This window comes from Nyctibius grandis, chromosome 8 (assembly GCF_013368605.1).
Source record: "Nyctibius grandis isolate bNycGra1 chromosome 8, bNycGra1.pri, whole genome shotgun sequence".
In the NCBI taxonomy this organism is placed as follows: Eukaryota; Metazoa; Chordata; class Aves; order Nyctibiiformes; family Nyctibiidae; genus Nyctibius; species Nyctibius grandis.
In genome coordinates, this window is record NC_090665.1 from 30,904,238 (window position 1) to 30,927,954 (window position 23,717).

The window sequence follows — 23,717 nt, forward strand, 5'->3', positions numbered from 1 at the left end:
ACCCAGGTAGCTTAGCTGCTTTTCAGCAAGTTTCCCTTCTCCTTTGTATGGGTTTAGTTAAATGCTATTGGGTGACAGAGTTCTCCTGTTGCCTGTTTATTCAGCTGCGTCTTCAGCTCAGTTACTTGGGTCTTTGTTATATTGTCCAGATAAACTTGAGACACTGATAAAGATTATGCTGTCTCTGCCAGTGTGTACTTAAAAAACAAATAGGAGAAAACCAACAGCAAGTACACAGATTTGGTCTCAAGGCTTCTGAAATAATCAAGAGGAGATGGATATGTTTCTCTAGGATATTGTGCTAAGATATAGTACTTTGAAATTATGAATATATAAATTTTGCTCATCATCAAGTATGCAGATTAAAAGCAAGAATTTGAATATACAATTAAAAGATAGTTAATCTGAAACAATCTTAAAAAATCCTTACCTTCTCCCGCACTGTTTAAATGCAGTATTTGCTTTCACTCCTCAGCCATGCGCTCTGGGAATGATGCGCACATATTAAATGCGTGCAGTGTTTAAACAGTGGTGCAGTGCAGTCGTCTGGTTCAGTGCAGAGAACAGGAATGTTATGTGAGTAGAAACACTGGGTTAACTTCTGCTTTCGTTTGAATCATTCTGAGTCTGAACTAACAAAACCAAGACAGCGGAGTTATTTCAAGGCTATATCAATGTTAGTAAGAGTATAATTTGGCCCAGAGTGTCTCGCTTTTTGTGGTGGACAGAATTGGCATGATGCTCACTTTAACAGAGCAAATGCAGGTGATTTTTTCCAGCCTTTCCTTTGGAGCTGTCCCTGGTTAATAAATCCAGGCTTTAAGTGTTGTCATTACCTTTCTTTCAGGGGAAAAGTGTTTTTAATCTGCATTGACTGGGACCTCCTCTGAATAGGGATAGGAAGAAAAGTGGCTGCAGATTCTTGTCTCTTTGATTAGAGGGATACTTTAATATTATGGGATTTACTGTTTATTTTTTAGATTTCCCAGAGTGTGGCACTAGTACTGTGTGAACTATTTTTCTTGACAGCTCAAAGTTACTGTGAGGTCAGAGTGTCCTGTCAACTGTTTGGATCATCACTGGGTAATAAGTGTGTCCCTAAGGATGGTTGTGTGTAGTCAGTGCCATTTCTGGAAATGGCTTGCCAAGCATGTTCTAAAAGGATGAAAAGCTTTTATTCTTGATAATATTTTGCTTTTCACTCATTTACGAATATGAGTGACTGACTCAGCATAACATGTGAATACTGACTCTGATCTAATTGCAGAAACAATACTATTTAAAAATCGTGTCCTTTTGTCAGACTTTTAATTACAAATATTACACAGGCTGGGAATCTAGCCCAGAATTATATATATGCCCTTCCACTCCTTCTCCCGACAAGTTTTTACTAGATCTGTTTCAAATGTATGTTGATTTTACTGTACTGAAACTTTTCAGCAAAATTATCCCTCTGTGGATTTTCAGAACTGGCAAATGTGGATTGTTTTTTAAAGGTTTATTTGTAAATTTGCTTTATGTACTTGAATATTCACTTCATGGAACTGTATCACAATTTATGAATTTGAGTTTTGTAGCTAAAGTCAGTGTGTAATATGAGGTAATGGACTGGGTGCCAGGAGTTCTCAAATTCTAACCCTCTATTTGTCTTGGCCTTGCAGCATGGCTTGGCAAGTCGTTCACATTTTCTTGTAGGTGAAGTGAGGGTGATATCCACTCAGTGTTCTGCAGAATTTTAGCTCCATAATATTTCTATGGAATTGACTAACTCTTCCGTCAGTACCCATAGCCTTCTAACTCTGTGCTGACATTCTTAGTCTTTCTCACTTTTTATTCCCACTTGGCAAGTGTGAAGGGAGTGTGACTGAGCACCTGACCCTGTACAGGCCCAGCTGTGCAGAGAAGATGCTTAGCAGCTCATGGTTCACACACAGAATGGACAGGGAAAATGATGAAGCACCTGTACTACAAAGGAGTTATCTGTGGATATTCCAGCTCCTTTAAACCAAAAGATGTGCCTAACAGGACATCACTACTGCCTTAGGCCTCTTGCATCCCTGCATGCTATCTGCCAAATGGGAAACAAAGCTCATCCCATTTTACAGGATTTATAGAAACTTCAGATTTACTTCTTGCAAAAATGAGCATTCTCTTTTATACACGTAGAAATCTGAAATTATTTTTATAGTAACCAGTGAGAGAAGACTTAAGATTTTTTTCTGGTATAATTGATACTAGAGTGTAGATCGGAGATGCACAGGAGTAGATCAAGTCTTGTGTCATAAGGGCAAACAGAGACCCTGGAGGTTATGCATGGGCTAGGTATGGTTGTGATGAATGGTATGAAGCAGAAGTGCGTCTGTGGTCAGTGTAATGACGGGAGTGATACTTCAATGAAAAGGAATAGTATACCTTTTTGATACTTTGGAAATAGAGTAAATGGGAACAAAGGAGTTTCAAATTCATGAGTGGGTGATGTGCACCATATGGGTTAACTCTGAAACCTAATTTTCAAATTTCATAAATTATTATCCACAACACTGTCAAAAATTCTTGTTTAGAATTTAAAATTATATTACAGCTAGCTGTTTTCTCTATGGATTAGGAAAAATTTTCACATATTGGGTGAAATGTGTTTACTGCATTATATGTGTTTTTCAAAAATAATGTTTTTAATGTCTTTTTTTTTGAAAGATAACTGGACATTATTTGCTATGTGGGTTATTGGTAATGATAGGCAGGTGGAGAGGCTGTGATTTTGATTCTATTTGGATTGTAGTCTGCTGTAAATTCTTTGATGAAAATGTGAGGAAATTCACTTTAACAGAGTTAAAGGCTGCCAGCCAAATACTTGGTTCTAGTTGTTGCTGTGACCTGAATATAAAGAACACAAGCAGCTCTTCATGTGGAAAGGGCAAGTCTTTCTTTTTCCTTTATTTCCAAAAGAATTTATTATGAAAACTTGTTATGTGAATATATATTTTTGAGTAAATAGCAAATCTTGTCAATTTTCTATCACACAGAATCACAAAATGTTAGGGATTGGAAGGGACCTCGAAAGATCATCTAGTCCAATCCCCCTGCCGGAGCAGGATTACCTAGATCATGTCATACAGGAACGCGTCCAGGCGGGTTTTGAATGTCTCCAGAGAAGGAGACTCCACAACCTCTCTGGGCAGCCTGTTCCAGTGTTCAGTTACCCTCACCGTAAAGAAGTTTTTCCTCATATTTATGTGGAACCTCCTGTGTTCCAGCTTGCACCCATTGCCCCTTGTCCTGTCAAGGGATGTCACTGAGAAGAGCCTGGCTCCATCCTCATGACACCTCTCCAGTTTGTAGAGCCAGGAGGTGTGCAATGATCAAACATTCTGTAACAACAGCTTTTATCATACTTAAGAGTGCATATATTAAATGTAAAAATCCCAAAAGAAGAGTGAAATTCAAACAGATTTCTGTCCCCAAACCCTCGGCTATCCTCTTTAGGTCTATTATGTAGGAAGTATTAAAAAAAAAAAAAAAAAAAATTGTTGCATGGTAGTGAATACTGATGGAATGGATCTGGTTTTGGTGGGAAAATTGGAAACTTCTGTATCCCTCCGGTGGCATTACTATAAACAAGGTAGTTGTGCTCACTGTTATTTGGAACATTCCCAAATTCTTTTACCTGGTACGTTGACCTTATACATGACACATAACATAGGACATCAGCCTTTTGCGGTCTAGCGTAAGCAAATGCAACATTGAGTGACCGTATGGCAGGAATTAATTTTCTCACGTAGAATAATTCCTATTAAGAGCTGCACATCAAAGGCTCTTCTGTGCAGGCAGTGCAGACACAAAGGCTGCTTTGTGATGAATGTGCAGAGTTAGCTCTACCACTCTAAATCAGCAGCGATTTTTCCTCAATTCTAGCACTGAAGTAAAATAATGTCCTTTGTTCTTTTAGGGGGCTTTACTTTTATTCCAAAATGCTGGCATGCAGTAAGCATTGACTTAGCAACCCAAAAAATTAATTTCCCGTGTTCAGAATTGTGATATACTTTTATATAAGTTTATCTTGGTTTATTCAAATTACTAATAGGTACCAGTCATTTCCGCAGCAAAGCGAAACAAGCAGCTTCCAGTCAGTGATCCCTGGAAATCATAGGAATCACTGATAACAAGATGTCTTATTTTTTGCCATCACCCTCCATGGAAATAATGTAATTATTATTATATTATTGCAATATATGACTGTAGTTAATTTTGTAAATATTCAAGTTTGCAACCACTAGGGTGTGGAATCCAGAAAAACAGTCTGAAAAAGCCGAAAGAAATACCCTCACAGCCCCCCTCCAAAATTACGGAGAGATTTGGGTAGACGTTTACACCCAGATAGAGGCTCAGGGACATTTCAGTCAGATTTTGATACAAGTGGCCTTTATTCAATAAGCTTGTTACAAAATCGTCACTTGCTTTTGTGAGTGTTGTGATGACAAGGTATTCTATTGTATGTGTAAAAGTGCGAATATGGCTTCTTAATTTACCCTCAGCACTAATCCTATTCAAGGCTAGTTTGGAAGGGAAATGGGCACTTTTTGTATTTGGTATTAATTGCTATGTAACTAGTGTTAGTTACATAGAGGCCTTATGTTTTTTGACTGGCAGTTTTGCATCTTGTTTTTCAGCAATACAGTTATCTACTAGAGATAGTTGTATGTTTTATGTTACTAATCAGAATGAGAAAAGAGTGAAACAGCATTTGGTGAAAGTGTGAGAAATGGTGTCTCTAGGCAGGCTGGACAAGTAATATTCACACCGAGGCCATAAAGGCCTGGGCTATGGAGAAAGAGAGTAATGATGGTGCTAATAAAATTTTGGTAGGGGTTTTGCTTTGGTTTGAGATTGTTCTTTCAGGGTCTTCACTCCCGCAATGCAGAATGGGGTTAGCGTGAGTGTCCAGCATAAGAACATGATGAAATCAGTCCCCCACAGCCTGTACTAGTTTGATTCTTTGTAAAATCAGAAATTCAGATTGTTTTGCAATCTCTGCGCTGGCAGAGCTTGTGTGACTTACATCCGGCATGGGAATTTACACCTGCAAGCCATACGTAGCTCAACTTTAATATGCTTACATAAATGATAAAATAATGCGTTTTCAACTCGTGGATTTTAACATTCCTGACATCATACCTCTCTTCCTTGGGCTTATACCTAAAAGCAATCTAGTGACCTGTTGTTTTGCACCAGGAGATACTGGTACATTATGGCCCCAGTAAGGAAGACTCTCAGACTGTAAAGTATTGCTTAAAATACCGTTTATTGGAGCTAACACTGTAAAAAAAAAAAAAGGATAGTGTAGATAATATTATGGCCTTCCAGATGCCGAGTTGTATGGTATCAAACAGGTCTCAAATCAGAGCCCAGCACACCAGGCAGATCCTGTCCATGGAAATGTTATCTGATGTTTTGATCTTTTCAGCTCTTACAGGATTTTTAAAAAACAATTCTAGTTCTCATTTCTACTGTCAAACAGAAAGCTGGTTCACTTGAGAACTTTTTGCTGCACTTTTAGATGAAGACAAGGACACCGAGTGGGAGCTGCCTGCAAGCTAACTAGCTGGCTAAGTTTATCTTGTAGCCAAGGGAAAAGTGCTGCACAGCACAGGTGTCTGACAGCCAAGCTGTACACACAGCGCAGCACTGGCCTGTGCCTGTTCCGTGGATCGCTAACTCCTCAATACAGTGGTCTTCTGGTTAGGATCAATACACCTGTGACTGAAGAAAAAATCACTTGGATAAATAATGCAAAGTGATGCAGTTATACATCTAGGTTTTGGTTGCATAAATGTTTTCAGGGCAGATATACAGCCTAGGTGAGCGGGGAATGATCCTAAATGAAACTCCTAAGTGGCTTCCGGAGTCAAATAATACTAATAATAATACATGATAAAATATAATGTGATGTCTGGAGTAGATAAGTTTACCTCTCCCTATTAATCTATTGAGCTCTGGACTGGTAGAGGGTGTTTTGAGCTTGTGCATAGTTTCACATTGATGGAAACATGTCAGTTTTGTTGTTGTTGGGATGTTTGTTTGTTTTGTTTTGTTTTTTTTAAAGTTTTTCTTCCAGTTTATAAGTAAACTTTTTTGAATAAATTTTTTGTAAGAAATATTTTTTAAGAAATAGCCTGCAAAAGTCTCAGGAGCTGAGAAGTAGGAAATTCTGTGTTTCATAATGGCTCATTGGCAAATAGTTGACACATTTTTCACCTAGTAGAAAAGCGATAATAATAATTAAAAATAAAGTGTGAAAAAGCTCAGTCAACACCGTATACAGCTTCTCCTTGATTTAGTGGGTGGGGAAGAAACACTGCTGAGTTATCGTCACTGTGATTCATCAGCTGCTGTCTCCTAGGCAGGTCTGGCTGCTGATTGGGCATAGGGCTTCTCAAGGTGTGTCTTTTGCCGAGAAGCTTTTGCATTGTACGAGTACATAATAGACCATGATAACCTCCTTCTATGGTAAGAACTGTTGTATGTATATTTATTAATCAGTACTGTCTTATGAATAGTGCTCGCTGGTTAATAACATATAATGAGGTGTGCTAGCCGATGTTTCCAAACCAACTTGTGTTGGGTTTAAAATTTGGAAAGATCTTAATCCTAGATCTTAACTGTGGCAGTTATTCCTCAGTATGCTAGTACTGTATTTTAAAATTTGGTATTAAAAGAAATGTGATTATATAACAGTAAGGAGTATTCTCAAATCCACAGAGAATAGGATAAAAATCTTCTCTGTAATGTAATATTTTGAGAGAGAAATCTTTATACTAAGATTTTAAATGGTCTGCATTTTTCATAAAAATTGTATGTGTTAACTATGTGCAAGTTAAGTAATACAGGGAATCTTTCTTCTCGTGTTGTATAATGTTCAGGGCAATTTTTTCAGGTATCTGAGTTGGTTTTATCTTTTAAATTTATCAATTTATCAATTAAATTATTTGGAAGATAAAATTAATCTTACTTTAACATGTCCTTTCAGCTGCCTTTGAAAAAATAAGGGAAAATCTTGAGGAAAAATACAGGAATATGTTGAATGAATTTTTGTTTTGTAATTGATAGTTTTATGTCAACTTTACTGTCAAACAAAAAGATGCAATGATTGCTTTGAGAGAGCCACAGAGGGATTTTGAAACATGCTACGTAGACAAGTTTTCATGTAAATGGCTGTGATCTAATACTGTTGGAGTATGGTAGAAAAGGCTTAGGAAAACAGCAGCTGTAATACCCAGTCAGTGTGATGTCTGCTTTCCTGCTTTTACAGCAGTAGTGCTCAGAGCTCATTTCACATGACTGTACTTGTTTCTGCTCTTGGAAAAATGTTGCAGTCATGGCACAAGCATCAACTTCTTTGTGAGGGATGATACAGTAAGCCATACTAAAAAGAGGCTTTCGTTTTAATGTGGCAGTAGTAACGATCTTATTTTTAGCAAATTTATAACTGAAAACAAAAAAAGACCCTTTTGATGATAAATACCTCAAGGATTTTCTTAGATACTCAGACGAAGGTTTATTGCTATTAAGTTACATGGATTGGGTTCTAGTGCTTCTGCATATTTCTTATTTTTGGAGCACCAGTTTTGTGTTTTAGAATAATAGGATCCTGTTCTTGACATACGCCAGGAGTGTCTCCACAGTTACTAACGTTACAGAGTAGATTTTTTCTCAGCGTTTTAACTCTCGGCACAAGTCAACACCAGAGGGTGTTGAAATGCAATACAATATTCACAAATTCCTAGTAAAATAGTGTTCTATACATAATATACCTTTTCTAAACATTGCTGTTTTGATCTCTCTCAGCCTTTTCTTGTTTGCATGTTCACCACTGTGATACTGTAATACCAGAATGCCCCTGGTTCTAGGTTTCCTTGTAATGACAGCAGCACATTCCTCTCACCAGTGGCTGGCACTGTCAAAGAAAGATTTTCAAGTACGCGGATAAACTTTACTTAGCTACAGCAGCAGTTTATGTCATGGCCTTGTCTTGCTTGTCCTGGCTTTAGTTCTATGTGCAGGGGTCAGAGGCTGTGGTTTCTGTTTCTATACGCCATGCTGTCAGCAAAGGGAGAAGTTAGTAAGAACTTTGAAATGCATTAATCATTCTTAGGCAAGACCTCATGGTGCAATTAATTTTGCAGTTCCCTTGTTTATATGATGTTTTTGTCTCGGCTGAAGCTTTTAGGATCCACCTGTGTTCTTCTCTTCAAGCTCATTTCCTCAAAGTCTTTCAGCTAGCATGCTTCAACACAAGGGGAACAAAAATGCAAGTACTATTGATAGAGGCACTTGTGTTTTATGGCTTAGAAATTTGACTTTGAGAAATGAGGTGTTGTGCCTTTGTTCCTTGGATGGCAAAAATTATAAGATACTCTGACTGAATGACATATTTTTAGGTTGTTTTTACTTTTAAAAGATAAAGAATACCATACTTTACAGTCCCTACTGCTGAAGAACTGCAGTGTATTTCTAAAGTTGGTTTTAGTTCATCAGCCAGCTAGGGGAAGGTATATGTCTCTGGCTAAAGAATACTCTCAGACAGTATTTGTCAGACTTGAGTCAAGGAAAATCGTTCAGCAGTTTACAGTCATTATAATGGTGGACTGGATTAGTGCATGGCCTGCGTGTGCATGTGCATTTGATCAAGTGCTTGTGAAGAAGCAAATGCTTCTTTGTGTCTTCCTCTTTGGTCACACTCAGTAATAAACTGAGTTCAAATAATAACTGCTAAGTTTAAAATTCTTGAAAGCAACCATTAATTTCATGCCTATATTTTTTTTCTGCCTCGGCAGCTGATCACCAGCAATCACCAGTGCCAATGTTTAGACACTTACCTACCTGATTTGTTGCATTGAAGATACATATATAAGTACATTATTGGTACCTGCAGTAAATTACACCTCCAATTGTGCAAGGATTGCATAATCCTTTGCAGTGGATTATATGGTTGGAATTATAATTAGATGCCAGGCTAAGAACTCTTTTTCTCATCTAAAAGGGTTTCTGAAAAGAAGGAAAATAATCTTGTCACTGTTGGAGACTTTTCTGTGTATTTTTAATGAAAGGCCTGTCACTTCATTTGTTGGAGTAGTGTCATCAGATTAGTGCTGCTTTCTTAACTGTGCCTAATCTCATTTGATTCAAGCATCATGGAATAAACAAAAAAATCAATGTAGCATAGGTTTGTTTTGAAATAAATGGGAGGGTAGCAAATCAGTAAACATCAGTTAATCATGTTTAATTAGCTAACAGGGATTTTCTGAAGCTATTAAGCAAGATCTGAACTAGCAAATTGGATGTAGGCTTATTAATTTATAAGGAAATTCTGGTGTGGAAACTTTAAATCTGACTGTGTTTTCCCTTATACAGACAATTTCTTTTTTAATTTAACAGAAATTAGAAAAAAGTTTGTGTATATATTTTCAGTAGCTCCTTCAATAATGTGAAGCATTTCTTTTAGTACCCTTCCACCAAGCTATGAAATCAAAAAGGTTGACATTTGCCTCCCTCTTTGGATCATTTGCAAGAAATAAAAGATCATAAACAACTCAGAAATTCCTTTACGTATCAGTATATCAGTGTATCAAATGCAAATCAAGTGAACTTCGAAGTGTTAGAGCAGTGACCTTCAACCAGACTCTGAGTCAAGAATTTCTGTTTCCAAGGCTTCTCCTTCTTGCTGAGTATTTTACTGGCATAGTGTATGGATCTTTTGTGGTGTGGTGTTTGCCGGAGAATGAATGAAGGCCCTCTGGCTCATTTATTCTACTGTTTCACTTGGGGTTTGAACTATGTTGCCAGAAAAGAAAGTCCGGTGCTCTCACTTTCAATTCTAATCCCCTCATCATTAGGCTTGCTGTAGCAGTTCCCTGTTGCATGAATATTTTTTTGACTATAGAACCTAGTGGTAGTTTTGGAGAGTCAGTAAAAGTTGAGTGGTTTTGAACAATAGCTAATATTTACTGAATATTGTATGGTTGTGCTTTTGAAGCTCTCCATTGTCATAAACACTTTGTATCTTAGAATGAGAAAAAGGCCTATTTTTTAAATAATTTCATTTTTTCCATACACTGTCTGTCTTTTTTCAGTTTGGTTAGTCTCTTTTTGTATTGTCCTTGTCTCAAACAATTGAAATTAGGGCTATCTCATATATTATCATAACACTGATATAAAAGGTATAGTAGACTGAAAAGTGTTGTGGGTTGTTTTGAGGGTTGTTTTTGTGGTGTGGAGTGTTTGTAGGCTGTTTTTTGTGTTTGTTTTTTTTTTTTTAAAAAAAAAAAAGGACTCACTTTGCATGCAGGCAGATACCATTTAAGAACAAAAATACTGTTATCAAATATAACTGTCTTGAATTCCAAATCAAGGAAATAGTAATTTCCTTGGAATAGATGATGGCTTTTTGTGTTCACTACATATAAGACACATTGTTAAGAGTTTATACATAATTATTAAAAGGCTTTCCTTTAAAAATTGTTAATTTGAATTTATAATTAGACCCAAGAGGGGGTAATTTCAGTATGACCACTGAAATTGCACATAGGTTCTGATTTAAATTGTATATTTACACTATAAGTACACCGATTTGTATGTGAAATTCATTTTGCAGATCCAGAAATATCGGTAAACATTTAATGTGGTGCACATTTTCTTATTGGAGTAATGAACAAGCTCCATTTCAAACATTCTTTAGTGGGAATACCTGAGACATTTTTTGTAGTAAAGAATGATCTTTTGTGCAATTACCTTTAGCTGAATTATGTCACAGAATTGCCTTGTATTTATTAACCTCCTGTTAGGTCTGGATAGCTTGCTAAGAAAATAATATAACCCTGTTTTGACAGAATGCACTTTTTAGACATAGTTTTTGGGAGAACAGAATAAATTCTTTTACAAATTTTCTTTCCTGAATTAATTATCCAAGAAATGGCAAGGCTATAATCTGTATAGTTTGTAACCTTATTAATTGATGTTATTAGAGTAAATTGTTATTAGTAACTTCAAAGAAAACCTATTATTACTTACCATAAAGTTTGGGATTTTTTTTTCATTGAATAAAATATCACTGTGATTCTACTGAATTTATGAGCTGGCTGGGGCATCTGTGCACCTTACATCGCTGACCAATAGCTGAGGTAATTGTCTTGATATGAGAAGAAGAGTGAAGAGGCATCAACAAAGTTGGCAGAGAAGAATGTGTGGAAAGCCTGACGTTCAGCTGTAGGGAGGGTTGTTATTAGCGGGCTGTAACACTCACGGAATAGCTGCATCAGTTCTCTAAAATGGTAACTGAATATTCCATTCTATCAGAGATCTTCTGTGTTGGTCTCTGTAACAGTACCTATTTTCTCCAGAATGAGAGACATCTAGGATTTTGAACTTTAGAATAATAAATAGATACTAAACACCAAAGTTATTTTTAGAAATATTGATCCCTACTACAGAATCTCTAATTTCCACTCGTATCTTTGCCTGTCTTTTAGAGGTGTTAGAGGTGTTATGTACCCGTATCTTTGAGCACTGATATCTTTGTGATTTCTTCTTTAGAAATCAAGTCTGATTGTTTTAATGTTATCTGTAAACAACTAACAAAACTTAAAATCCAGTTGTGGCTTCAGATTTTTCTGAACTTGCTGCTGCTTTATTGCATTAGCAAAGGACCTGAAACCAGTTACTTAAAGCAATTGTAAAATGCCATAGCTCATCACTCTGGAAAATGCTAACTGGTGAAAATCCTTTGGAAGCTTTGTGACACAGTGGACATAATAGAACCTGGAAAAAGTGGCAGAAGCTTTGATGTTTTATTGCACAGGTAAAAGATTTAAAATGGGGAGAATTTTAATCCTAAATTTCCCCGTCAAGTAGTGGATTGATGTACTTCAGACTGATCTGTTATTTTTAAATCTACAATCCATTTGCTTGTCTGAACCTCACTTGTATTTCAGCAGTATACTTTCCTGTCTTTTTCTTACCCTGCATCACAACTGTTCATGATATTAACGATTTTTTTGAAATCCCGGACCTCTGCTGTTAACTCTCCCTTAAGAATTGACAAAATAAAGCTAATCAAAAAACGGCCTTGAAGAAGGCACCACTTTACAGGAATTCAGTCAATAGATGGCATACCAACTGATGTAATTCAAGTATGGAGTTTTTTTTAACATTATTTATTTAAAAATATGGAAACGTATTATGTAGCCAAGTGTTGATCTACTTCCAGAACAATTAACATGTTTACAAACTCTTTCACTAGTAAAACTGCACTATTGCTCATGTAATAGTGAGGAAAAAAAAAAACAAGGAAAATTCTAGTCATTCTTGTGTGTCAGTTTTTTCTCTAATCATGCTTTAATGCAGGCTTTCAGATCTTTGTTTTGGTCTGTGCTAGATTCCTGTTCTCTATTCACTCTCTTTACTAACAGCTTAAAATTTTCCTGATGTCTTTTCATCTGGCTGGTTTTAGCTTCAGTTTTTCTTCCTCTTTACTGCATCTCACATTTCTCTGCCTTTCTTATTAATATGGAGTTTATTTCCTACTTTTTGAAAATACTTTTAGAAAGACTTCTCTAGAAGTGGCGGAGTCTATGAACCTGTAAGAGGGAAAGTGAAAAGTAAAAGAACTAGGTGGATTGAGGAGGGGGATAAAATAGAGTTGTTTAGTTATAACTAGAGAGAGAATTACTTCAGAAAAACTGCAATAAAATTTAAAAATATCAGAATTAGCAAAAACCGTTTAGGAAACTTCTCACATTACTCCATCCAGGAAGTTTGGGAACCATCAATAGTCTCTAACATTTCGGTGAAGGAAGGAGCTCTCAGAGTGATTTTTCATACTGATAGGAGGCAGATGTCCTTAAGTGCAGTGTTCTTGACTGGTGTTCTGCTGTCTTTCTATGTACAAGCTCTGGTTGTACATCCATGCCTAGCCATATCATTAGAACTGAGAACTGAAAATTTCCTTACGACATTAAGTATCTTATGGAAATATTTCTTTATATTGTAGCTTAATGTACTTGGGAGACTTTAATATGGGCCTCTCTCAACCTGTGTACAGTACAGCGACTACTGCGTTACACACTGGTGTACTTTTATCGGATTTCTGGATGCATCAGTTGATGTTAGCATGACTTTTAAGATTAAGAAGGATACTTGTGCTAATAAACTTAGAGTTTTACAATGCAATGCTGTCAGTCTTGAAACTTGCTTACCCTCTTCTTTCAACAGAGAACAGATCCTCCCCCACAGTGAGCATAATCTAGGCTCACTTTGAAAGTCTATTTAAACAAGCTCTCCAGGACAGGAGATGAGCTAGTTTCTGGTTTAGTTTCATTTTGTGGAATACTACTGCTGATGTACAAGTCTGTGTTACAATAGTAAATCTGCATGCAAAAGTATTGTAAACCCTTAGAATGTCTTTGAAATAGGTGGAGTATAAATAAAGGAAAATATATCAAAGGAGAGCTGCTGTTATTACTGCCCAGAGTTATACATAAGCTGTTTCTGTCTTCTTTCGCTCTTCTAATGAGAATACATAAAGCTTCAGCAGATGCCAGAGAAAAAGTTTAATGAGTTAAACTTCAGTGAGCACTGAAGCACTCCTTTCAGGTTGTACTTGATACAGAATAAAATTTGTGCTGAGGAGTTTATCTGGTAATTGCAAGATTACAGATATAACACAATCAAAGGCAAAGTGGTACTGCAGGTAAAAGCCCAGTGCTTCACCTGCAATGCATTGGGATTTTAATGCAGTCTAAGATACACTTGTGCCACTCAGCAGGTGTTCAGATATTGGTGCAAATTCAGGGGCTGGCTGAAGCAATAAGCTTTGCTCTGAATCACAGCTGCATTCCTGTAAGTTACACTTGAGAACCAAAGTTCTACTTGGTGGTGTCCTGTCCTGCAGCAGTGTGGATCATCTGTTTCTGTTCTGGTGCTATGTTATTGCAGCAGATTGCTACATAATATGGTGAGGCAAGGCTGAAGAGCCTTCTCATGAAGAGGCTCAGTGCACAGCACAGCGTTGATGGAAACTTGTTATGAGGAATGCTCCAGTACAGAAGTCAGCAGGTAAGGAAGGCTCAGTGGTGATGACTGAGAAATCAGCAGAATCTAACCTCAAGCCTTTATTTAAAGGTGGTTCATGGCTTGAATGCAGTAACACTGCATCAAGGAGTAGGAGGGAAACAGGAAGGGACTGGAAAGAAATCCTTTGGGCTGTCTGCAGAAAGACCAATAAAACTGTTGTGTAGACACGCTTAGTAAAGCATGAAGTTTGCTACCACAAAATTAATCAAAAATACTTGGAACAAATTTGAATTGGCATCGCAAGTTTAGACTGGCTCAGCATTTTGTGTTATCTACCTGTGGTGTTTTTTATCTGGCTTTAGGAATCCTGGCACTGCCTTTACCATATCTTCAAAGGGAAAGGAAATAGTTCTTTGTTTATCAGACTTTGTTTATCAGACTTGCCCTGTGTTCACAAAAATACAACTGGTAGCATTTTTGCAGGTAAACTCAGTTGATTCAACTAGCTCTTTGGGTCCAAAGGTATAGTAGAAAAATAAGTTATTGCTTTTTGCACATGTAATCAGATACTAGAATTTAGTAAGTAAAGGCTCTGTCTGACTCTTATAGGCAGATTGGCTTACTAAGAAGGTTGATGAGATTATGACCCATACTGCCCTTTATGGCTGAGCTCCCCCCATAAAGCAGCTTCTGAACTGTTGCAATTTTTAGCCCAAGTTTTCATGATACTGTGAAATATTTTTATTGCTAGCTGTCTCAATGCAAGTTACCTGGTCTTGTGAATTGTAGCCCTAAATGTCATGTATGCGAGGACATTCAGTTTAAAAGAGGAAGAGAACATCAATCTAAAATGACAGTAGAATTTAGGTTAAAACTACATTTGTTCCAGCTTTGTGCCCAGTGCTCTATAGATCATTCTCACTGACTACAATAGTTTATTTTAATAAGCCTGTTTATTTGGACTAGATGATCTTAAAGGTCTTTTCCAACCTAAATGATTCTATGATTATGGATCATCTTCAGGAAATGCGTTTTTTCTTTTCCTGTGTAATTATAAGTTGATTAAAAAGAAACAAGACAGAGAGTGATTTTACTTTCTGAGGTGGTTGAATTTACAACTAATTATTTTTCATTTCAGACAAAGTTAATTATTTCTGTTATTGCTGCTTATGCAGATTTATGAAGTATATCTGGAGGCAGCAGCTAGTATGTTATGTTCTGCTCTAACGATTCTTATCACTTTGTTATCTTTGCTAGGTAACCAGACATCTTAAGCAGTAGATGTTTTTGCTGTTCACTTGCTTTAGAAAAAATACCAGGAATTTTTCTAACAAAGTATCATTTGCTATGGTATCAGTTTGCTATGTTTTATAAGGAGGAAATGTTTTTATTTCAAAGTAATTTAATTTACTGTAAAAAGTCACAAAATAAGCCTTTTATGTTACATGAAAGCACCATGGCTTAGCAGGAATGTGTTTTTCCCATTCTCTTACATCTTATCGTTAAGTATATTTTGTCACTCGGATTCTGTTTGTTGATTTTGTGAGATTCAGTACATAACTGCAACAGTTACAATCTAAGTAATCAATATGAAATGTTTTGTCTAGTGTCTTTTCCTCTTAATCCATTATTTAAATAAATAGAAGTAGTTTATGTTAGGGGTTGTGCTTGAAACTGTAAAATAAAAGTCAACAAAAAGAAGTGCATAGATGGTGAGGGAAATGTACCAGGCATGACTTTGCAGTTTGGGGTACCAGACTAATGGGGAGAAGTGAGAGGGAGAGAGAAGGAAGGAAAGAAGAAAGAGACAATTCCTGTTGTTAACTACACAGTTCGGAAGTTTAGAGCAGCCAAGCAGTAAGAATACATGTACATGAGAGCAAAGGCAGGTTGCAGAGTAGAGAGGCCCAAGACTACTAAGCTGTTGCAGAAAAGGAGAAACCAAGCTCAGATAAACTGAGACTTTTGTTCTAATCCATTTCACACAGAATCACAGAATGTTAGGGATTGGAAGGGACCTCAAAAGATCATCTAGTCCAATCCCCCTGCCGGGGCAGGATTGCCTAGACCATATCACACAGGAATGCGTCCAGGCGGGTTTTGAATGTCTCCAGAGAAGGAGACTCCACAACCTCTCTGGGCAGCCTGTTCCAGTGTTCAGTCACCCTCACCGTAAAGAAGTTTTTCCTCAAATTTAAGTGGAACCTCCTGTGTTCCAGCTTGCACCCATTGCCCCTTGTCCTGTCAAGGGATTTCACTGAGAAATGCAAAATCAGCTGGGTTTGCTCAAACCACCTGTATCAATGTCTTAAGCTAAAAAGATTGATTTAGCACTGGTGTATGTGAAGAGTGCCAGCACAGTCCTTTCTTTTGTTATGCTGCAATAAACTGCAATATAGGGGCATAATGAAGCACAGCTTGAAAAAAAGAGAATGCGTTTGTCCATTGGTCATAATTTAGCAAACACACACCTGTGATCTATTTTGTTATTATTACTGCTGCCAGTTTGATTCTTACTGCAAGTCTAATTTGGTAGATCAGATAGCACTCAATTCCTAGAGTTAATTGGTCATGTGAATATCTCAGCCTTTTTAAAAAAGTTACATTATTTGTAGAACAACTTGAAAGAAAGACCTAAATTTACCATAAAAGTTCAAGCACCAGAAGGCAAATAAAAAGCATATTGTTATTAAACAAAAAATTGTGGGGCCTGATTCAGGAGTTCTGTGTGTATAAGGTCAAATATTGTGTATGAGCAGCCTTATTAAAAAAATACAGCAGTCCTACTATTTTGTTCCCATTCTGAAGGGCAGAAGAGGCAAAGACTAACCTATTCTATGATAAAACATTTCAGAAACCTAGTGCACTAGTAACTAGTAGTTAAAGGACTTGAGACAGGCTTTTTATTTGAGTGGTCCTGGATTTGCACATTTTTAAAACACGCGAACTCTGCAGAGGGGCAGTTGTTTTACTTTGTAGAAGGGGATGATTTCACATGTCCAGTTTAGCATTTGACCACACAAATGGTAGACTTGGTGCAATGGAGGTTAGTAACTTCTGGGTTGATATGGCTGAGGAATTGAAAGGAGCAGGACTAGTATATTTTAAATTGGATTAGTCTACAGTAAAATTTTAGCTTGGAATCACAGCTGTAATTTCATTTTCTCTCGATCTCCTCTCCCCACAGAGAGCTTAGCGTGCTAGCTTTAACCAGTTTTCTGATTATATGGCATACGCATTTGCAGTCTGTTACTGTTGGGTGTGTTATAGACTCTGGCTATTCAAGCTGGGAGGCAGCTGCGGAGTCTTTTCTGACAGTGCATACTGGCTCAAGTTCAGCATTGCACTAACACTTTTGCTGCTTGTGATTGTCTTCAGGTGCAGGCAGAATGAATTCCCATCTAGCTACAAAGACCACATGGGCATACAGAAAGAGGAAAGACTTACTAGACTACTGTTGTAGTGATCAACACTTTCTGTTGAAGTGCTCGATGATCTTTGTTCTATTTATTTATTGAACTAGAGTCTGCATCACATAAATACTGTTGCAGTTAGCCCTAGTCTTCAAAATATCTGCGAAGTTGCATGAGCTGAATAAATTTGGAGATTGTACTAGTCTTTTCTGGTGAGATGCAAGGTTCATTAATACTTGATCACCTGATTGCTGTCAGATCACCTGCCAGGGCAAGTCTGACCTGCATCAAGCGTGAATGTTTACCATTTCTGTCAATCAATAAGCATACGTGGTACACTATTCATGTTAACTTTAGGCCAGTTGCAGGAGGATGGACAATAACTAGTCTGGGCATAGAGTTAGGGAATTGCCAATATGCTAGATCAAATATTGTTAAAGTCTGCAGGAGCAAAGTGACACTTTCAGAATTCTTTGAACTAATTTGCACTAGTGGAGCAGGTTTGTGCCAGATCTGCACTCTAAGTGAAATGCAAGAACATCTGCATGGAGTCAGACCATAAGTGTATCAGTGTCTTTATAGGACAAGGTTATGGTTATAAAAGTGTTGTAAGAACATAAAGGGGTACTTATTACCCCAGGATATCACCACAGCTGTTGGTAGTTCACTGTGTAAGGATTTTCAGAGATTTTAGTTGTCTCTGTGTGTTTGTTTTAAATAGGTTTTGATTTTGTTCTTTTGTTTTCTCTGCACATACTGTCTTTTAAGCTCATTTATACTTTTGGCATCCAGAACATCTGTGACGGTATGTTCCGCATTGAATAAGATTGTGTGAAAAGCTTTCTTCTGTTTTAGAGCTTCTGCTTAATAGTTTAAAATATGTTGATGTTATGGAGAAAGTTGCTCTTCTCTTATGTAGGGAAGGTAAGTGAAGGGTGGTTAGTCTATGCCTTCCATAAGCAGTACATAAAGAATGATGAACTACTGTCTCAGTTGTTTCTTGTCAGCTACTGGTGACAGGTGTTGGCTACCTACTAACTGAAAATACCTGGTTTGAAGTCTGGCATAAGGATAAAGTAACTCAGTGTTTGTGGCATTATTTGTGAAATGTCTGGAAAACATAACTGTATCACAAGGAGAAAACCAAATAGATATATTCCATATAACTAATTTATTCTGACATAATAGTCTGAGTAGATGTTAAGGCACACATGTTAATTAGCTGTGAGTGATAATCTGCTGTAGTTGCTGAGTCAGTATGTATTTAAGTCCTGATTAGTATTTTGTAGATTCTTTATCTTTACGTAAACGTTGGCCAGAACAGCATATACAAGTTGAGTAATGTTCTGTGTTTGTTTCTCTGTAGTCTGTAACAGATTTGCTAAATGTCTGACTGAACTAAAAATCCAGGTTAGAAGTGTCACTTCAGTGCCTAGCCTGCCACCAATATTTTTGCTAATGGTTTGTTTTCAAAGAATTTGGTATCCTTAAGTCCTTCACAACGATTTGTCAAAATTTTACCAAAAATATTTTGATTATGATAGCTTAAAACAATGATTTGAACAAGGCAACATGAAACAAATCAGGAATTAAATAAATGAATGAAAGTATTGATAGTCTGCTCAGTACATTGTGTGATACTGCATATTCCTACTAGCTCTGTCTGCTCTGAGCTATTATTGTAAAAACCACTTCTCTAGATTGATGCTGAACAGCATGTGTAATGTCTGTGACAGTTTGAGCCCTTGGAGATGGAATTGGTTGAACAGAGTAGTCTATTCAGATAAATGCAGGGGATTCATTCACATGGAAATCTTTCCTGGCACAGTTGATACAAAGTATGAGTGGAAGAGGAAACAAAAAGGAGCCACAGAGAGCTGCATTCCCAGCACCAGTAAATCAGCAGAGCTTCATTGTTCACTGTACATGTAAGTGACTTTACATCACCTCAGTCTCACCCGAAGTTTTAAGAGGTAGTGGTGAGACATAGTCCTACAGTAAAAGATTACTTTAAATGGATTTGAAACCTGGTTCTCATTTATGTGTATAAATAAACCATGCTATGCCATTATAGCAGCAAACTTCAAAGTGAAGTGATTTTCATCTTCCTTAAAAGCCCATAGGTGTTTTTCTGTAGTACTGAAAAGTTGGATGAGTCTAGTTTAAATTGGTAAAGAGGGTAGAAAAAATGCAAAGCGAGCTGGTACCAGCAAAAGCCTTGTATTATACCTAGGAAATCTATATTTTTTCTGAATTTTGCTGTGTCGGATGTGCTTCCACTAGGAGGAGTTCTCATCATATACTTATGCTGTAAGAGTATCAGACTTGTGCTTTAATTATTTAACTCATTTGATGGAAAATGCAATTACTTATAGTTACAGTGTGAAATATCTATAAAGTTCTCATATATCTGACTGGCTTGTTGTACTTACTGCTAATTGGTATCAATATAAACATGAAAGGAAGCTTGCAGCTTGTGATATCTTACAAGCAAACTTATGTTTGTCATTTGCATTTAAGGTAAAAACTGAGTGCATTTCCTAGAGATTACAATTTATTGTGAGTTTCATGTTTTCTATAGAATATTATGATAACTTGAGAATTTTAGAGTTTTAAATTATGTTTTAATAGTCACAGCTAAGGGAAAAGCTTGAAATGAAGTGCCAGGATGTCTAGAAAGCCCAAGAAAGAGGCAAGAGGGGGAAAAGTTAAATCTCATATGTGCATAGTCTTAGGATTTTTTTGTTTAGTTGTTTTCTGTTTAACACTTTCTGTTTAACTGTTGCAAATACTGATTATGACTTAAAAATATGATGTTTTAGAAGTTCTAATGGTACATGCTTTCATTTGTATTTTAAGCTTAATGTAATACAGTTGCTGCTTGGATTTAAGTGCTTCCTTTGATCTGTTTGCCACTCAAGTGTTGCAAGACAGTGGTACACTTGATGGTACACAGTTTTGCTTTGTTTCTCATACTGTTTTCCAGTACTCATCTCTTTTCATCAAATCATGAAATATGATTCCAGTAAAAATTATGTTTTGGTAGGTTTTCAGCAGTACAGCTTCTGCATAGACTCCTGTGGGATAAAGAGACAGAGACCTTAATCAAGCCCGTTCTTTCATTAAGAGAAGGGGACTGCTTAAGACTTATATCAGCTTGGTATCTTTAAAAGACTTTCAGATTGTTCTAGAGCAAAAGAAAACAGGTGTTTAAACCTCTTTGATATCACAAACCAGAACTGAATTTTTCTGTGCAGCTTTACTATTTCTCTCGTCTAAGAGCCTTGATTTTTTGCACTGAATCAAACAGATACAGTGACTTACAGTGCTGCCACTCGCCAGCTGTCTTCCCCATCCCTTTGCTGTAGTTGTTTCCACAACACAGTTGGCAGAAAGAAGAAAGTCTCTGCCTCTTGCTTTATTTTGCAGTCCAAGATTGATTAAAAGGGTGTATGTTTACATGCAAACTGTGCTCTGGATGGCAGAGGAGTCCATAACCTGCAGCAGAATTTGAGAGGACATTTAATGTCTCAGATTAGCACTTCTGCTGTTTGACCACTTCCTCGTCATTGCTTGCTTTGTGCCAGCACAAGCTTTTCTGTGTCTGTACAGTGAAGGAAGTAAGAGACCTGATCTGACTTGGAATAACAATGCCTTCCTCAGGGTCATTTTCTCTGCCAGATCAAGTCTCTGATCCTCTTCACTGCATGGTCAAGCAAATGCTAGTGCTGGCACAGCGAAGAGATCAGTGCAAGGGAGAAACATGCACCTCAAGCTGGAGGCTGGTAATAAGAGGATAGCTACATAAACTGGCTTCAGCAGCGCTGCCACCAGGCATGCAACCATAGCTGAAAGCAACTGAAGACTAATGGTTGGAGTCAAATGAATTTGACAGTGAAAAGCAAAGCAGTGTTTAGACAGTTTATTGCAATATGAATATATTTCTTCTCTGTTCATTTTTACAGCTTTTATTCACATCTCTTGAAAGCACAGTAACTAAATGCTTGATAGAACTATAGGAAATTTGTTATTTTATAATATATTAAGTACACATTTGGTATAGACAACATATTTCCACATTTGTGGACAACAAATCTCCACATTTTATGTGGACAGTACAAGCAAATACCAGTTTATGTTAGCTTATGAGTTTTTGCTATATTCCAGAGTCTCAGTTGAATTAATTTTAATGAGATCTGAGTAGAAGAAAAAAAAGAAAAATAAGATTAAACACAAATAAAAAATGCATTTCAGTTAGCCAAAGAGCTTGGACACTTTTTTGTTTTGTTTTGATCAAAAACAAATTTTATTATTAAAGTTTTTTTATTTATCTGCCAAAGCAAAAAAAAAAAAACAAAAAAAACTGTTCTTTACCTCTTCAGCACAGAAGGCGGCAAAATGGAAAAAGCAAATATATTTCTAAATTTTTTGAGTGTCATATACAACATAACAGTAGTTTAACACAGTTTATGTCAGTCACTACTGTATACTGCCAGCAGCACGGTATGCACTGTGCAAATGCATAGTGCCTTTGGAGTGGTCTAATTTATTTGCTTAGGCAGATAATATTTAGGATGCCGGTTGCTTTGACTCTACCAGCTTACCCAAATTACTTAAAACCCCAGTAAGTATTTGTTTTCATTCTCCATACGTGCAAATGCATTTATTTTAAGTAGCCGATGTGATTCATTACATGGGAATGTCAGTCTTTGAATCTATTTTAAATTGGATATCTAAAGGAGAAATTCTCAATAATTTTTTCTATGTTTGAGTAAAAATTGCCACCAATCAAAATAATACACTGGAAAAAGTATGAATGTAATTATGATGAAAATTCAGCTGTGTGATACTATTTACGAAAAACTTATATTTTATAATAAAGCTAACTGTAGCTAACACCTTGCTAGCTCTAGCAGATAACATTTGCACTGAAGGTTCATGTTCAGTAATTTGTCCTTTTAGCGTTCTTTCTTCTGTTCAGTTAATCCCTCCCAGCACAGTATGAGATTATTAAAATGAAGAAAGCAAGTACATTAGATACATGGTTTGACAGATATTTTAGAAATTGCTAATTACCATTACCTATGCTCTTTTGACAACTGCCTTCATTTTATAGATATTTTAATTGTAAGACTGCGTGGTTTTTTTCCTTTCTATAGTATGAACAACACTAAAAAGGAGTCAACAAAGAGGTTCCTTATGTTCTTTTTGTGGTCAAGCTTACTGAGTACCTGCTTATGCTCCCTCTCCCATACGAATAGTTGAGACTTTTTCTGAGATCTGTTCAGTTGCCTGTTCCATTTCCTTTGCATGCTGCCTTACGGAAATAGCTTGACCTCATATTTTCTCCTTTTCCAGTACTGTGATAGCACCTTGGCTGTTTTACTACTGTTTTAACTCTGCGTGCTTACACAATACTGAGAATAGTTGTATGTCAACAGCTGATTCATAAAGTGCAGAATACATTAATAGTTTAGGTCCAGACTGTATGGACATAATTGGTTTTCAAGAGGATTAAGTAAGTATTTCACTTTACTAGGCCACAGACTTTCTGAACTTAAATTGCATGTCTTTATGTTGTGTTAAGTAAAATAATTGGATCATCCACATTTTTTTTCCATGATTTTCCTCTTCTTTTGTATTTTCTACATGTTATAACAGGGATTTATCAGAGGTACTACTTTGATCACTTTTATTTCTTTGTTTGATTCTGTTAAACGATCATCACTGTAAGAATGTTAGCCTTTTTTTACGTTATGTTCTTATGCTTTCTTTTTCCCCCTCCACCACTGATGCCCTCTGCATGTGGTTTGAATGTAGGTCACATACCCATCTATGACATTTTCCTACGTAGGTAATTCTTCTCTTGTAAGATGTTTTTGATGGATGTCTAGAGATGGGATCTGATTGTAGTAATTATTACTTGATGAGTAGTTGTTGTCTATTGTTCCTTCTCATGCAGAGTTAACCAAAATGTCAAGGTTTTGCATATTGTTCCTATCTGAAGAAAAAAAAATGGTGGTAGCTTATCTTTGATGTAATCCAGTTTATATGCAATGTACCAAGCTCTGTTTCAGTGAATACAAGAGGACTGACACAGTAGGGGAAACAGTTATTTTAGTCATAGTTTCCCACTCCTTTCAGCCACAGCCTTGGCCCAAGAAGTGCTTTCTCTGGACTGTCTAGTGCACAGTGCCAGTATTTGATCAGTGTCTGACAATTTGGTTCTGCTGATGGATT

At 36.7% G+C, this 23,717-nt stretch overlaps 1 protein-coding gene across 3 annotated transcripts in view; it reads left to right on the plus strand.

The window, feature by feature from the left end:
* BCAR3 (BCAR3 adaptor protein, NSP family member) overlaps positions 1–23,717 on the plus strand; it is a 114,205-nt gene that overhangs the window by 6,909 nt on the left and 83,579 nt on the right. The window lies entirely within an intron of this gene.